Consider the following 18,033-nt stretch of genomic DNA (forward strand, 5'->3'; position numbering starts at 1 on the left):
CAACTGTTTCTTTGGATTTTTTTTAATTTAAAAAAAAGTCATGATGATGGACCATTATCAGACTAAATATCATGTTTTATACCCATAAGTTAGCACACCAGCAAATGGGTTCACCTTGCAGTACAAATAAGCTGGCAAACACTGCAGAAGACCGCATTAATAACTCCTCTAGAGCAACAAAATAACGCAATATTGTTTAAAAGATTCAACACACATGATTAATAAAGCATTTTGTCAGCTTTGATTACATGCTTATGTTCTTAATTTCTTTCTGCTTATGTGACTGTTTCACAAAAAGGCAGGGACTTGTAGTTCAGCAACATGAAATGGGGTGTGGAATTCTGAATACAAAAAAGTTTGTGTGTTTTTATAAATTTTAGAATTTGCTGAGCCGTCTGCAATGGATTGGTAGCGTACGCTCATCAGAAATAAAATAACAATTATAAATACATGCAAACCAGGTTATCATCCAAAATACCTTTATGAAACTATGGAAACATTTCCACATTTCAAATCCTTTTACAGCTTTTATTTTTTTCTCTGTTTCACCCCCAGACACTTGCTTTTAATTTTGGTATTGTAACGTTGAGGCCATTTTTAGAAACCTTTTGGTGATATCTAGTCGGGTTTTTGGTTTTGGTTTTTTTTAAAGTCATAAAGCAAAAGAAGGAAATAAGTAAAAGAGAGAGAGAGAAACTCCACTGTGGGGCTTGCAGGAAGTCTTTCCCGTTTGCATTTGGGGATTAACAGTACAGAATTGAAGCCCGTGCCTGTGTGTATCATGAGCAATTTAGGTAGGCTAGTTAAAAGAAGAGAGACCATGTAGCAAACAGTATTACATTGCTATTTAAAAAAGAGGGGTCAATTTTCACATTTCATCCCCATAATGGATAAGATGTGAAGTGAGTTCTGCTGAGGCCGAACACCCTTGGGTTGTTTGGTTTGTCAGAATATATCAGGCACTTGCAGCCCTGTTGCATTAGCGTGCTCATGCTATTCCACAGCACAAATAAGACACTTTATTTGTGCAATTCCATAACGCTTAGTCCTTTCAAAAACCAAATACCCCAGGGTTTGCCTCGGTGAAAAGAACAGTTACTTTTCTCAGGCCAGGAGTAAATAACAATTAGGGTGTTGGGGGATTTTTGTGGAGGTGGTTTTGGTTTTATTTTTAACCTTTAGTGTGTGTGTTAACATGAGCATTCAGTCTACTACATGGACATAACACAGGTAAAGATGGGGAGGTAGTTTTAGTAGGTCAGAAAAAGTACAATTATGAAAACACTGTCCACTACCAGCAGGTATAAAGGGAACTTAGACTCTGCTCCCATAGGCAGTGGTTGGCCACAGCATACACACCCAGAAAACAGAAGGTGTTTCCATTGCACCTACATTCAAATTCTGTTCTAGTCTACATAGGTTTGTATACTACACTCATCAGTGGTGGTGAGGGGCTGCCACATCCCTGGCTTGAAGTAATAATTAAAACCACTAAATACACGGTTTCCATCAGCAGCACCTCCACTATTAAAATTGTTCCAGCCCCCCCGGCACTCATCACCAGCCTAGTCAGGCTTTTAATTAACATGAAACTGCATTATGAGAAATTCCCCAATACACCAAGGAAACAATCCTTGGGTTGGAGCTCCAAGTTGTTTGGTTTCAGAGGAGTAAAGGCTTAATCCATCTTGTCTTGCTCACAGGCGTAGCCCCAGTGGGTGAAAGCCAGAGTAATGGGGCTCTACGCAGCCGAGGGGTGGTGGGGCCGGGAGGTAAAATCCACCCGCACACCCAGGGGCTGAAGTCATAGCCACAACCCCTCAGTGCCACTTGCCAGCTGGGACAGTTGGAGCCCAATGAATATGTCCCTGTCACCAGACCACCCCTTCCCCAGCCTTCGTGCTGCCCAATCCATAACAGTGCAGGGAGCCTGATGAGCCAGGCGGGAAGGTCACGCTCTTTTGGGAGCAGAATAACCTGCCATGATTATCTAGCCAGTGTGGAGGGGGAAGTGGTTCCCAAAAGGCGTTGCCCTAGATATTGTTATCAGATATTTCAGGGAGAGAGACGGGCTCTATTCTGTGAGGCAGGGGAAATTTTCAGCAGCGTGGTGCTTGTTTTCTCTTGTGTCTTTAATAAGGTAGGAAACTGATGGGCGAGCCTGGTGGTGACAATGGATGCTTTGCCCATCTGCCTGTCTAGCCAAAGGTCAGGGGGTGTCAAGAACATCTTCATACTCTGGATTCGTGTCTAAGAATGTTATGGCAGCAACCTGTAAAGGGAGGAAGACTTTGTCTGTGAGGAATAAACCTGCCCTATACTAATCGCACGCACACAGCCATGGAAGTGGCTGGAGAGCGTTGCAACCTGGGGAAATTTGCCGCCTTAGACACTCTTGGTTATTGATGCCCCAGAAACCTATTTGATCTCAGCAACAGAGCCCCGCTATTCCACTAACTGTAGGTCATGCCTAGATCCAGTGCACCATGGGGCCTGATCCTGCTCAGCTCTTGGTAGAACGAACTGCCTCTCCACAAACGAAAGCAGTAGCAACATAATCCCTGTTTGGGTCAATTCAGCCCTGTTATGAAACTTTGAAGCGGTGAGTGACAGTTGACAGTTCCTCAGTTGGCCCACTCCGGCCCCCATTGCAGGATTAGGCTGTGTGTGACTTGATGTACATTTAACTCTGTGTTATTAGGGCAGTGGTTCTCAACCAGGGGACACGTACCCCTGGGGTTTTGCAGAGGTCTTTGAGGAGTATGTCAACTCCTGTAGATACTGGCCTAGTTTTACAACAGGCTACATAAAAAGCACTAGCAAAGTCCATTCAAACTAAAATTTCATACAGACAATAACTTTATACGGCTCTATAGCCTATCCACTGAAATGTAAGTGCGACATTTATATTCCAGTTGATTTATTTTATAATGATATGGTAAACATAAGAAAGTCAGCCGTTGTTCAGTACTAGTGTGCTGTGACGCTTTTGTCTTTTTATGTCTGATTTTGTAAGCAAGTCATTGTTAAGTGAGGTGTAACTTGGGGGTGCGCAAGACAAATCAGACTCCTGAAAGGGGTACAGTGGTCTGGAAAGGTTGAGAGCCCCTGCTCCAGGGCACGGACTGGCTAATTTTACAGGGCTTTTTTTTCCCATCAGTAAATTCTGTGGCAATTGATGGCAAAACTTCCATTGTTCAACAGAAGCTGGATTATGCCCTGTAGTTGAGTCCTTATTTTCCAGGATTGCGCTGGGATCATGCATCAGAACTGAAGCCAGTAATTATAAAAACATTTCATTTATCTGCCTCTTTTTTTACAGTTATGTAAATTGAATTTAGCAAGTAATAATAAGCAGCAGACTCAATTGCTTTTGCTTGTAGTTTGTTACGTGGGCTAGAGAAACAGTGCATGTCCAGCTGTGGTACTCATGCATGCTCTGCGTCTCTTAGCCACCACATTGATGCCTCCCTGCTGCCCTGAGAATACTATGTAGGCTGACTGCCCTCTATTGGCCCTTGAAGGGGAAGAGAATACAGGAGAGCAGATTAGCTCTGACATTTTGAACGGGACCTTGTGCGGGGGCGGGCGGAATTAAAAGGTACACCAGGCAATTCGAATGTCTGGGTTTGGTAACTTCTCTGCTCACAAGGGCCTGACCCAACAAACCCTATTCACATAAGCTATCCCACTGAAGCCAACAGCCAACCCTGGCTTTACTCTAGTGTAAAAGAACTAAAATCAGGCCATATTATATACATAAAAAATTCAGAGAGATACAAATCCCAAACCTTTGATCCAGAATCCCACAGAGCATTGCAAAGTTGGAGTACAGCTTTAGGGTCAAACTTTGTGTGTCAGGCTGATTTTTAACATCTGTTGGGGGTACATAAATGCTCCCACACTTGCTCTCTCTTAAATTTAGCCAATTGTAGCTAATCAAATGTTTTCCTTTGTGATTCATGTAAACTGTGCCTGTGAAAGTTCCCAGTAGTTTCAATTAGAACTAATAAGACCAGGCTTCTTTGTGTAAGTAATCATGCCAGGTCTGGGACTTATGAGGTTGCAAAGGCAGCATTAAAGCATATGATACTGTACACAAGAAATAATGTTCATGTTAAATCAGACGCCATGAATAATTCATGCAGCTTGATATCCCATTGTTTTTGGTGCTAGTCAAAATCAGTGTTATTTCTTGTAAGCCCTGCAAAGAAGGCCTTTGTTAATTACACTTGTGCTGTAGGGTCACAGGCTGCTGAGAATGCCATGGGGAAGTGTGCTGCCTAGGTTAGAAAAATGAAGAAAACATCTTTACAAAGTATGATTTTTTTAAAAAATTTTGTATTTTGCATCTTCATTTCAGAGGCCTCTGGGGAATAAAGACACCTATGTTCCAGCTCCAGTGCCCAATTCCTTTGCCTTTTTATGAACTGTCCTATTTTCTTCATTCACTTCACACAGCCCTACAGATTGTGATTCACTCCTGATAGCTTTCCCCATATTATCCTTCAAAGTCCTGTTATTATTTAATCCCCACAGAGTAGCTGCACTGTGACAATGATCTTTGCAGCCGCAGAATAGTATTTCTTTTATCATTTTCGAAACTGACCTTTCTGCAAGTAATTTGGGCGAGATTAGGATTAGTATTTTAGGGCCCTGTCTCAAGTGACTGGAACCACTTAATCCGAATCCAGTGTGTCCGAATTACATGAATGAATAAATGCACAAAATTCTGTTTCTACATACCATCATATTTGTACATGTTTAAATACAACCTGCTAATCTGGAACAGTGTCTTCTCCTCACTGGGAGCTTGCTCCAAAGCCAGTGGAAGTTTTCAGTTTTTTATAGTGTTTCCATGGAAATTTGGCCTGTTTGTGGTTCTTCATCACCTCATGTTCATTTCTCTCTCACCCACGCAGGGGGACACAAATTTTGTGAGATGTGGCTGAAAATCCTCCTCCATTTAGGGGCTGAGAATAAAGAGCCATTTAAAAACCTCATTCAATTTAAATTTGCAACTGATCAATTAAAAAAAGAAAATGGAAGCTATAGACTTGTATGTTTGCATTCTTTTGTCCTGATATCAATAACAATGACCATTGTATTAATTTAAATGGCCTGCCCATTGCACTGGGCTTCTTATTTTTCTATTGAAAAATTATTAAAGATTTTGTTTAAAAGAATGTGGATATTTTTCTGTTTCACAAACACAATTATCAAGGAGCAAATAGAGTAAAGACAAAACAAGGGAGGGCTTTTTAAATGAGTCAACAAAAGCATGGGGCCTAGGAGGGAGTGTGGTATGGAAAAGAAGTGTGATCTATTGCTTGGAACAAGAGGCTATAGACTGGCAGTCTATCTGAATTTTATACCATGCCTATCACCAGAGCATCAAGGCTTCTGGATTCTATTCCAAGTTTTGCTATTAACTTTCTGGGTGACCTTGGTCAAAGCACTTCTCCTCACTTTGCTTCCAAAATACCATAATGCTACTATATAAATCCATGGTACGCTCACATCTTGAATACCAGGTGCAGTTCTGGTTGCCTTATTTCAAAATAGAATTGGGAAAAGGACAGAGATGCTCAACAAAAATTATTCGGAGTATGGAACAGCTTCCATATGAAGGGAGATGAATAAGGCTGGGACTGTTCAGCTTGGAAAAGAGATGACTAAGGGGGGGGATATGAGAGAGGTCTATAAAATCATGAATGGTGTGGAGAAAGTGAATGGTTATTTACCCCTTCACATAAGGCAAGAACCAGGCCAAGTGAAATTAGTAGGCAGCAGGTTTAAAACAAAGCTGAAGAAGTAGTTCACACAACACACAATGAACCTGCGGAACTCATTGCCAGGGGGATGTTGTGAAGGGAAAAAATATAACAGGCTTCAAAAAAGAACTAGATAAGTTCACAGAGGATAGGTCCATCAATGGTGATTAGCCAGAGACCCAACCTCATGCTCTGGATGTCCCTAAACCTCTAACTGCCAGAAGCTGGGACTGGACAACAGGGGAGTGATCACTCAATAAAGTGCCCTATTCTGGTCACTCCCTCTGAAGCATTTGGCTCTGGCCGCTGTTGGAAGACAGGATACTGGGCTAGATGGACCATTGGTCTGACCCAGCTTGGCCACTCTTATGTTACTATGACATGTTCTTAGCGCCTGGGAGCCCAGTCATGCACCAGGACCCCACTGTGCTAGGTGCTGTACACACGCACACAACAAACACACAGACCTCTCACTAAACAATCCATCCCAACTAAGCCCCCTTATCATACTGTACCATAGAGGCACTGAGGGGGTTTTGGTAACTTTATAAGCTTTGCGAATGCAACTGGAGTCACCAGAACCCCACTGCTCAAAACAGAAACAAGCCCCTTGGTGAGCGCTGTGAAAATACCTGGCAGGTTCCCTGCCCTGCAGCCAGCCTTCTCTCGCAGGAGCCTGCATTCTTCAGCAAACCAGAGCAAACAAGAAGCACCATGGGTTTGCTGTGCTGGAGTAATTGTCCCTGGCGCCTGCCTCGCTGGGGCTGGGGTACTGGTGAGACTCACGCAATGCTGCTCCCAGGTCATTCAGAACTGGACTGAAACCTGATGGGATTTACTCCTGCTTGCAGAATTAGTAGGCTCTTTGTTTTCCTGAAATTGCTTCATTTATCCTCAACAGCTATATGCAATTTTGTCTTCATACAGAGACTATAAAAACCACTTAACTCATCACTTGCAGCACCTGCCGCTTCCAACGCCAGTGAGCTCCTGGACTATTTCTCCTGAAAGGTCCTGCATTCACGTGTGGGAGGAACTGCGTGTCCCCTAGTTTTTGTCAGGACACTGACCCGCTCCTCAGTAACTCTCCTGCCCCCTGATTCCTGGTTACTGTCCATAGCACATCCTAACCTCTGAGCCCCAACGCACATGCCTAAGGACTGGAGTAGTGCCCCCCCCACACACACACCCTGGGTTGCATACAGTCTTCTCTAAACTACTGGAACAGAGCTCGCAGGAGCCCCCACTCCTGCAGCCCAGAGAAGGTCCAAATGCCCCACCAGAATGAAAAGGTGACACTTGCCTGAGGTCACACTTGCGCATGCCAAGGATGAATTTGACCTTGAAGGTGCTTTATATTCAATCAGTGGGATCCCCAAGATTCCTGCTAAGTCTGGTTCCTTTGACCAGCAATAGTCTAAAGGAGCCCACAGTTGGATGCGTCTCCTGATGCTCAGCTGACGGTCTCCTGCCATCACCAACAGCTGCCCCTTGCAGCAGCTGTCACAGCTTGTACATAACGAGCTGGGATTGCATGGGTCAGAGCCTCAGGACTGGCCCTCTGTCCCAGTGCAGCTCATTGGATGTGGGGCTTTATGCTGGCCATTTAAGTCTGGAGGAGGCAGACTGGGAATCCGGTCACCTCGTTCCATGACTGACGTGAGCAAAAGATAGCCCTGGGGGTATTGGGGAGGGAGAAGGAATAGGAAAATCCAGGCCACTGTTCCTTTAAAAGCCCAGGACCAGGATCCTTGTAGAGAGGGCGGGGCATGGTTCCCTTCTCCCAGTCAGGTGTTTGGGATTATTAGACCCAACTGCAGAGGGTCAGGGAGTGGGCAGATGACTGGGCTGGTGAATTGCAAAGGAGGCTGCAAGACCAGTTAAGGACAGCCAGGGAGCACTCAGCCAGGTTGCAGGCCCCGGGGTGGGGAGGGCTATGAAAACCTTGACTTGAAGGGGAGAATCTGCGGGCTGAGGAAGCCAAGCCACTGGCCTGATAAGGAGGGTGGAGCCCTGAACGCCAGTGTGGGAGGAGCACGGAGAAGCTCTTTTGGCTGCCAGATGTTGTGCAATAAATTAGCCCTCAGGAGAGGGAGAATTCTGGTTAAAGACTCAGGGCTAATCTAGTCACACCCAGACACTTGAAGGGAAACTGAGGCAGGGATTACTGTAGCACCAGGGGACACGGCTCAGCGACTGCATTCCTCCTATTCCATCAGCTCCAGGCTGCTGGGTGCCAGGCTGCACCAGGGGGGAACAAATTAGAAGAGACTTAGTGCTGCTCTAAATTGGGCTGGCTGGTCATGGCCCCAGATTGCCAGAGCCTACGAGCAGGCTTTCCACTGGCCACACCCTAATGGCAGGGTGGCAGAGCTGGGCTGAGTTCAGCAGGGCAGATCTGCAGGCTTCCTGCTGGCTCTGCAGTGCTGGAGTCCCACTGAGTGGGCAGACAGGGCTGAGGGTCAGGCAGATGGGCTGTAGTTCAAGGCAGTGGAATGCTGGCCTGGGACTCCGTGAGGGCCAGGCCCCGGTCTGAGCTGACTGAGACCTTGTTCAGTCTCTCACAGGAGTAGGGGAAGGTGATCTGGGGACCGTACTCTACTTACACTAGTTAACCCCTTCTGTCCCATGGGGCAATCTCGGGCTTATTCTGCTTAGCCATTGGGCATGCCAAGAGCCAGATTTCTTCTGAGCTGGCCAAGGATAAATCAGTGCCAGCCGCACTCGCTTTAAGGCCTGCCAGCATATTACCTAGGTCTCCAGTCAGGGCTCTGAGATATAGTCCTGTGCTTGCTATAATAGCCGAAATGGGGCACAGAGTCTGTGCTGCAGCCTGGCTGGAGAATGAGAGCTGACAACCTGGTGCGTAGAGAAGCTTTCTGTACACGTTGGTCCCCTCATACTGTCCTACCTTCACTTTCCACCCCACCACCACAAATCACTGGCTCGCTGGCTGATTTCCTGTGATGGAGTCTGAATACTGACTCCTCTAGCATCTTTTGCTAGAAACAGAATTCTAGTGGAGGTGGCTGTTCATTAGTGCAGAACGTCAGGGCAGAGAAAACCCATAACTGCTCCCATTTGTCTGGGCCTCATCACTGCTGGGGAACGGACAGACAGATGTCGCGTGCACTGTTCAGAGTCATTAAGAGGGGAACTCTTGAATCAGTCTTTTGAGTGTTTGATATTCTGCTTAGTGGAACATTTGTACCATCTTTAATTACTATTTCTGAAAGCACCATGGGATGAGAGGCAAAAGCCAGAAATAAATCGCAAAGGATGATCAATTGGGCATGAAACCCTTGTTATTGATCACCTTTAACCTCTTCTTAAACTAATGACAGCGCTACCATTTAACTGTCCCCAGGCACAAAGCACATCAATTGCACAAGTGCCACATAAATCATCATGGGTCACAGTGCATTGCCAAGTGGCTCAAGAGTGAGTCTGCCTGACAGCAAGCAGTGCAGGCATCCCGCGTGTACTGTGGAGAGGTCACACGCAGACACCAAGCTATAGCGTTTTCTGATTCACCACGTCAGGCTATGCTGGGTCCCTGCCACTGAAGCACAATGGAGCTACTTCCTTCCATAAATAAAAGGTCAGCCTCTCAGTGCGAGATTTGGCACCAGAGAGATTGTCCAGGTGCAAGACCATGTCACACCACTCCAAATCCTCATCCTCACTATGTAGTAGCCGGATTATGGAAATGCCAGTTACTTCCCAGGCAGTGTCCTTGCCCCGAAGAGTTTATGGCCTAAAAGAAATACACTCAGCCCAACGGGTCCATCTATGCCTGCTCCTGACAGCCAAATCCTCTGATCATGGCAGCACAGCTGAGGGTTGTGGGAATGTCAGAGGCACATGCCTTCACAGGAGGAGCCCAGGGGACGTTAGAAGAAATAAAGTTCCTGTGTCTAGGCAAACGTGCTAAGCAATACAGAGCTACCAGACATGGGCAGAAGGGGGCTCAGACTTTCCCACAAGGCGTTAGCTGCTTTTAAGAGAAAGGACACTGAAAATTTCAGCTTTTCTGGAGTTGCCACTTTTCTTTGGCATGAAAAAATCAACACATGCAATTGGTAGCAAAGCAAAGTTAGCACAGCCTTTCCCAATAACAATAATATTAATCAGCGTTCAGTTTACAGATTATCCCTGGAAACTTCAGCCTGGAGATTTGCTGGTTTCCAATGCAAAACAACACTGGCTGCTAGATTTCCACCATGGTAGCCTTTACTAGGCTGTGTCTAATGGATGGCATCATAGCACTTATCGACTGTCCATGATGCCATGTAAGCAATATGAGCGGACACACGCCTACACTTTGAAGGAAATGCTTGTACTTAATTATAGTGGAATGATCGGCTGCGCTGTGAATTCTGCCCCATGAAAGACCAAGAGATGGTGCCTCCTTTAAGCTCCTGATTTTTCACATGAAACTGTCTGTCATCAGATGCCACCTAGATCTAATAGACGCTGTTTATTGCCAGAAAGTATTTCCATATACAGCCACCCTCGGCCCAGGGGGAAAAAAAAATCCCACAAACCAAGCAGAATTCCATTGCACAACCTCTCTGTGTGCTTCTCTTTCCCAGAAAGCTCTTGGGATTCCTTCCTTCACAGAAACTGGGGAACTCCCTTTCTGCAGCTAGGTAAAGGAGAGGCCATGCTACTCTGGTAACTTCACCAGCACGAGTCTGTGCATGAAAATCCTTCAGCCAGAGAACTCATAGGCAGACTGCACTTGGTGGGACAGACTGCAGCTCTAGGGCCTATGGGTCACGTTCATCCCCACGCTGGAACAGGGCTTGATGACTCGACGAGGGGCAGAGCAGTGTGGGGTGAAGGCAGCCGTCCCATCCAGTGCTGGGACTGACGGGGCCTGTTCTGCCCTCGGGGCAGGTTAGAGTGCCTGATGGCTGAACTAACTTGCACACAGATGCCAATGGTCCTCCTGGGCTGTTCTGGCAGATAACAATCTCTGTGGCCCAGGACACACACCCACACACACACCCGGGACTCCTACAGAGTGCGGAGATGGGCCAACTACGCTGATATGGCTCTTGTTGAGGAGCGGGGGATGGAGCTGGTGTGAAGGGGCCTAGGTGGGTTAAAGCCACTTTGTAGGAATTAAGAGCACTTGGGATATGCTTACTTGCTAACAATACATTCTCCTCCTAGGGGCATGACTGACACACGCTCACTCACACACACTCTCTCCCCCTCCCCAGGTAACAGTGACAAAGTCATGCCTTCTGCGCAAGGCCCTGGCTCCTTCCCGATTCTTGTCCTATCGGGCCTTGTGCCCAGAGACCCCTTCCATTCAGTGCTATTGCTAACGTGACTCGGTGGGGCAGGCCTTTGCTGCGATGGACTTGAGCCCTTTGGCAAGGCTCTCAAGCCCCCTAGAAATGTGTTTCTAAAGTGTTTCCAATCTGCCATATCCGCCTTCCCCTTTGTTAGCTCTCCTGCAGACAGGGCAATGCTCATGGAGGGGTTCTCCAGCTAGCGTGTTTGGAGCCAATGCACATACTGGGATTTGAGTCTTACTGTTGTTATCGCTATATTATCTATTGATTGCAATACCCCAATCTCCTTGGCAGATTGGGCACCAATATATTCCAGTACTTTCCAGCTGAGCCTCGCCAAAGAGCTTCATGAGTTTTAACTCACCCTCCCTCCACCTCCACCTCCACCTCCCTCTGAGGTGAGGACACAGGAACTGTGTTATCCCGACCATTCAAACACCAAGCACTTTTCTGCTATTAAATGTGCTGTCTAAAGTGTGATGCTAAGCACACATTCTGCCTGCGGGTGGCTCTGGTACGCCCAGCCCCACAGGACATCCTCAGCAGGACTTGGATTAATATACACTCTACCTCCCTCTCTGCCATTTGGAAGATTTCCACTGAAACTCTTAAAAATCATTTGGGTGTCCTCATCCATCAGCTATTGGAAGTGTTATTGATAATGCAATCATTCCTCCTTGGGTCCCTCCGTTTCCCTTTTTCTCTGCTGCAGACATTGTAATTTGTCACTGCCGTCCTCCTGTAACATTGAGAGATTGGAATCTCTGCCCAGGTGGATTCCTGGAGCATTGTAAATGCAGCTCAGGGAGGCGGCCTGCATTAGTTACAGCCAACACTTATGAACAGAGCTGTAACACGCTGGAACTCACTCTGCTCTTGTACAACCCCACTAAAGTTCTGTCGCAGACCCCGGCGGGAGAGAGTAATGTCCCTGCTTGTAAGTACACTCAGGCGCCACTCCAGAGCAGCCAGCCCCACTTACAGCTCTTGAGAATGAATGACCACTTTGAATGAAGAAGGTGGAAATGTGGGTGGGCCCATGTGACTCAGGAAGCAGCTCCAGGAACTTGGCCTGATTGTGGCAACAAACAGGATTCACATCTTGGGCAATCTCCAAAAACTCTCCACAGCCGCATGGCAACCACCATGATGGGCACGGGAGCACGTGTTCAGCTGCTGTCCTGGAGATATCAGGGCTGCGCCTGACTCCTGCTTTCCTCTGCACCCCTGCTGTCCCAACGGTGTACATTCCTGGGCACCCTGGCTGCCAGTTCAATGGGGCTGCATAGCAGAGTTCTTGCCAGGGGCTGTTCAGGCTGGTACACAACAACAGCATTTGTGCCACAGGGTCAGGAGGTGGGAGGTTTAAGTCTCCCCTTAGTGGTACGGCGTTGGGTGCCATCCTGACACAGGGAACTTGGAAAGAAGATTTGGAACCCAGGCCCCTTCTGCTCATCTCTGGGGGAACATTGTAGAAGGGTATTAAAGCTGAAGGGGGGGTCATCCTGGTGTCCTGGACAACAGCCCCCTTCTCAGTAAAGCAGGTTGCACCATCCCACGGTTGGCTGGGAGATCACCAAACACAGAGTGTCTGGTGCCGTTTACCTGCAGCCAATGTCTAAGTTGGTGCTTTGCAAAGCATTTCCTGTGGAGGGTGCAAGATAGCCATCCCGGCCTTGTGACACAGGGAGAGGAAGAGCCCTGCTTCTGCACCACTTTGGGCTCCTTGCTGGGGGGCAGGTTTAGACCAGGCCTTTCATTTTGAATGTTGCTTCTCACAGTGGCATTTACATTTAAAATTCACCTTGCTGAGCCACTGTGGGTCCTGACATCTCTCCCTGTCAGGGAAGGCCATAAAATCCAGCCAGCTTGGTAAGCGCTGGATCATAGCAGACCCTTGCTGGCTCCTGGCATTAGAACATAAGAGCGGCCATACTGGGTCAGACCAAAGGTCCATCTAGCCCAGTATCCTGTCTTCCGGCAGTGGCCAAGGCCAGGTGCTCCAGAGGGAATGAATTGAACAGAACAGGTAATCATCAAGTGATCCATCTCCTGTCACCTCGGCAAGCAGAGGCTAGGGACACCATCCCTGCCCATCCTGGCTCATAGCTGTCGATGGACCTCGCCTCCATGAACTGATCTAGTTCTTTTTTGAAGAACTATGTGGGCATCTCATGATACTGAGCCACAATGATCTGTAATCTGTTATATGCCATTGCTAGTGATGCTGTCGCAGGGTGGCGAATCAGTTCCCCCAGAGGACTGCTGAGCCACGCTCTGCCCAGCCCTGGGGCAGCCGTGAACGTCTCTGAGGGCCTCTCTGAACATGTTACCATGTGAGCTCCATGTGCTATAAAGTGGGAACGATTCTGGGTTTCAGCAGACTCCTCCCACGTGCCACGCCCCTCTGACTCCTGCCACTATAGCCGCTAGCATGATGTGTTTGTACAGCACCTAGAACAATGGAGCTCTGATCTCTGACCGGGACCCCTGGGTGCTGCTCTAGTAGAGAGAATAAATACTGAGATGAGGCACATCGCTGTGATCGATTCTGACTGCACTGGGGCTTGACTTTGGGGATAATCATTCAGAACGTGAGGCACTTGCCTCTGTCGCCTCCCCCATTATGATTACTCCCCAGGGTTTTGCAGCAGTTCTCTAGCTCAGCAAACTGCCCCTGACAAAGGTTTTGGCTTGGGAATGGCTCCCATCCAGTCTTGGTCCTTGCTCAGGTTCCAGGGCATTCTCGCAGAGGGAGTGCTGGGCACATCCGATTTGGGACCCCAGCTGGCTCTATTTTCCGCTGTTGCAATCAGCTAACCAGTGAGTATGTCTATGGGGATTCCAGCAGCTCCAGGTAGGCAGCATTCTCTACAGCTCCCTTCCCAGCAGAGGAAGGAATAAGCCATAAGCAAAACAAGCTCTAAAAGTGAGCTCCAACTATCGATGGCTTCCAGCAGGGGTCTCTGTATCTCAAAGCGGAGGAGCTGCCTTGTTAGATGGCCCCTGTATCATGCAGACCTCGCTGCAAACGCTTCTCAGCTCTTGTCTGGCCCTGAGGCTGCACTTAGCCATGTGGGGCCCTTCCATAAGGAAGAAGCCTGGTGGTGAGACTCTCCTAGGAAACTTGCTAAAGGCAGGAGCCTGCTGCATGGAATGTCAAGTGGACGCTTTCACTGTGCCATGAATGGTTTCTGTTCTGGTGGAAGGAAAGTCTAAGCCACAATAAAGTCCTCTGACATGTCAGTGTGCAGGGGCAGAGCTCCGTTCTGACGACAGCTGGGCATAGAGGTTGGCATGAATTTGCATAGATGAAATGATTTCTCCTGCCATTCATTCAGTCTCTCTGTCTCTCGGCTTCGCTGTTCCTTTTTGGAATCCGGCGTCCACACAGAAAGCATTCACTGCCTGACAAGCTCTTTGCTGTGGATTGCTTTACACAGATGTCCGCTAGCAATTCCATGAATTGTTGCTCTATACTCACTAAGCTGTTTGGGAAAACATTTCAGATAACTGTCCTACGCATTGGGGTGACTGAATTAATGACATTTGGATGGTCAAAAAGATAGTGTGAATCGAAAACAATGCTTTCCCTGTGGCAGCAGAACCAGGAGAATTCCAGCTGGTATTTTCTGTTAATAACTGACTCTGGGAGTGCTCTGCAGCCCTGAATACCTTGGAAGGGGCTGGGGAAATGTATAAACCAGCCTGTCAGTTTCCCTTCTGAACTTTGGAAATGCCAGGAGAGGAATTCTTTTCAAGTTGTGACTGACATTTCCACAAATAAGAAAAGCTTCCCCTTCCTGCAGCTCTGCCTCAAGGGTGGGAGAGAAGGTCAACCCAGCCTTGGCGGTGGGCAGCACAGGTGTGAACCAGCCACGGTGCATGGGGGTTAATTGTCCTCCGGAAGGGGGTATGGGTGTGACTCTCTCCTTGGTAGAATGTGAATCATCTCAGGAAGGTGCAGAGTACCAGAAGGGCTGCAAGTCAGGGCTGAGGAGCAACAGGAGATCCCAGGCCTTGAACAGCTGTGGGTGCTGTGGGTCTGGGCAGAGGTGCCTCAGCAGAGCTGTGTGGAGGAAGGGGGCGGGGGGGGGGGCGCTTGCACAGCACCTGCTCACTCTCCAGCCAGCACATCTCGGCCCAACTTGATTATCATACACATTGTAAAGAGAGTGGTCACTTTGGATGGGCTATTACCACCAGGAGAGTGAGTTTTGGGGGGGGGGGGGGCGGAGGGTGAGAAAACCTGGATTTGTGCTGGAAATGGCCCAACTTGATTATCATACACATTGTAAGGAGAGTGATCACTTTAGATAAGCTATTACCAGCAGGAGAGTGGAGTGGGAGGAGGTATTGTTTCATGGTCTCTGTGTATATAATGTCTTCTGCAGTTTCCACAGTATGCATCCGATGAAGTGAGCTGTAGCTCACGAAAGCTTATGCTCAAATAAGTTGGTTAGTCTCTAAGGTGCCACAAGTCCTCCTTTTCTTTTTGCAAATACAGACTAACACGGCTGTTACTCTGAAACCTCCCTTAGAAAGGTTACCCAACTCATGGGTTTGAAATAGCCCACCCAGTCCCCAATGCCCCATTTGACTGCATAAGGTGCTTATCACAAAGTGAAGAGATTCCAGCAACGTCCCCTAGTGCAGCTCGAGGCGTCTCCCCAGCTGACGAGCAGGTGACCCTGTTCACAGCCTGGGATGTGGGTCCCATTAGGCAGCGTGCCTAGCCCTGAGCCTGGTGGTCTGGACTCGGAAGAGTCTTTGCTGCATCTGGGGCTCTGCGAAGCGCTTTGATCCCAGCCATACATCATGGGGGAGAATGTGCGCTCGGGTAACACATTAGAATAATACATTATTAGAACAGTGTTGCTATGGTGATGTATTAGGGCAATACATCACTAGATACTGTCCCCTTGATGATGTATTGCTCCAAACATGGCTCCTGCCAGCCCTGGCACTAAGGGCCACTGGAAAAGGTTTTCATTTTGTGCATTTTTCTCCCCTTCCCCCTAAGGAAAAAGTCCAAATCTAATGGCTTCATTAAGGGAGGCCAGACCGGGCTGGCCTGGAGCCCCACCGCCTCCCTCCTGGGGCCTTTGAAAATGATGTTTCCTCTGTGCTGAGCAGCCTGCTGTGGGGCCTGGGAACCTGGGGAGCTCATGGGAAAATATGGCAGTGTCTGTAGGGCAGCGTGACAGTGTGACGGGACCCCAAAGCGGCTCTGGCAGGCAGAGGGTTAAACACCCACAGCCAACTGCCCCAGCCCTTGGCTCTGGGATGCAGGGGAGCTGCACTGGCAGCAGCCGTCACCTGATTCCCTGAGGGGTGGGCGATATACAAGGAGAAGGGGTCAAGAGTCCTGCATTTGGCAGCCCAGCCACACCTGCTCATACGCCCTCCCCAGGCCTGAACACACCAGCCTGGGGGAAGTGCACTGACCCGGGAGCTCTGGGCTTATCCCTTCTACTGGCTGATGGTAAGGGCATGAACTGCACAGAAATAGTCCTGGTGACGATGGCCTTGTGCCCTCATTGTAGGAGGCAGGCAAGTGCCATTCCCCCCATTCACACAGAGGGTAGCTGAGAGGCTGCGGAAGGTCACCTCAAGCAGATCTAGGACTAGAACCCCAAGCTTTTGCCACCACAGAGCCAAATCTCAGCCAGGCTTTCCTGGTTGAATGTGCCCTATCTAAGCTAGCTGTAATCACTAGGCCACAGTCTGCCCCCAGAGCCAGGCACAGAACTCAGGACTCTGCCTAACTGGTGGAAGGAGGAGCCATGCCGGCCAAAGGGCCCCTGCAGGGCGTCCAAGTCTTCAGGCGGAAGAAAACAGCTACAGCTGTTGCTCACTGCAAAGGAGGAAATGGTCTCATTAAAGTGAATGGAAGACCCCTGGAAATGATTGAACCAGAACCCTGCAGTACAAACTGCTCGAACCTGTTCTCCTCCTGAGCAAGGAACGCTTCGCTGGTGTTGACATCAGAGTCCGTGTCAAGGGTGGCGGCCACGTAGCACAAATCTATGCAATTCGTCAATCTATTTCCAAAGCATTGGTGGCTTATTATCAGAAGTATGTTGATGAAGCTTCCAAGAAGGAAATTAAGGACATCTTAATCCAGTATGATAGGACCTTACCGGTTGCAGATCCTCATCATTGCAAGTCCAAGAAGTTTGGTGGACCTGATGCCCATGCACACTACCAGAAGTCTTACCATTAAAATTGTTCTTTACCCTTGTATCTTGCAATAAATATGAGGAAAAGTTAATAAATATTTCAAGTTTCTAAGTCTAGGGGGCAGGGACAAAAAAAACCTCCCACAGCTGGCTCTCCAATGCTTATGTAACCTGTGGGCCAAGAGTGCTGTGCCCTGCACTGTGGGCTAACGCACACAGAGGATAACAGCTTACTGCTCCTACCAGCCACTCCTTTAGCTCAAGTGGAAGAGGTTGGGCTGAAGGTCCTGGAGTCAAACCCTGCTGACTCCCCGTGTGGGAAAAAAGTAATATGGAATCACATAATTAAAGACTGTATCATGATGCATATGCACAAGGGGGCTGAACCAGGGTGCGTGGGTACTTTAACTCCTTTAATGCAGAGGGGTTGGCATTGTTGTTGTTTAGTTTTTCGGTATGATACCTGTAATATGGGGAACACCCTTAAGTTAGTTCCAGGACCCTAGAATAATTGTTGAAACTATTTTATATTACAAAAGCGTTGTACTTTGAAGTACATTTGGGTGTTGTGTTAATATTTGTTTACTTGTAATACTGTGGTAGTGTTTGGATTTGGCTAATGGGAGGTGTCCCTTTAAGGACAGGATGGGGCACTTGATTGTCGAGTGTGTTAGCTGAAGACCTGGAGCCCTGTGTAGGAAATGTTTCCTGATTGTCAGAGAGCGGAAGAATCTATCTGTCTGGGCTCCAAAAAGGACAGGATTTCAC

General features: G+C 48.0%; 1 pseudogene; it reads left to right on the plus strand.

Annotated features, from left to right (window-relative positions):
* The first annotated feature begins 16,869 nt into the window (after window positions 1-16,869).
* On the plus strand, window positions 16,870-17,309 carry LOC144277386 (small ribosomal subunit protein uS9 pseudogene; annotated as a pseudogene).
* The last annotated feature ends 724 nt before the right edge of the window (window positions 17,310-18,033 follow it).

Source organism: Eretmochelys imbricata, chromosome 19 (genome assembly GCF_965152235.1).
Source record: "Eretmochelys imbricata isolate rEreImb1 chromosome 19, rEreImb1.hap1, whole genome shotgun sequence".
In the NCBI taxonomy this organism is placed as follows: domain Eukaryota; kingdom Metazoa; phylum Chordata; order Testudines; family Cheloniidae; genus Eretmochelys; species Eretmochelys imbricata.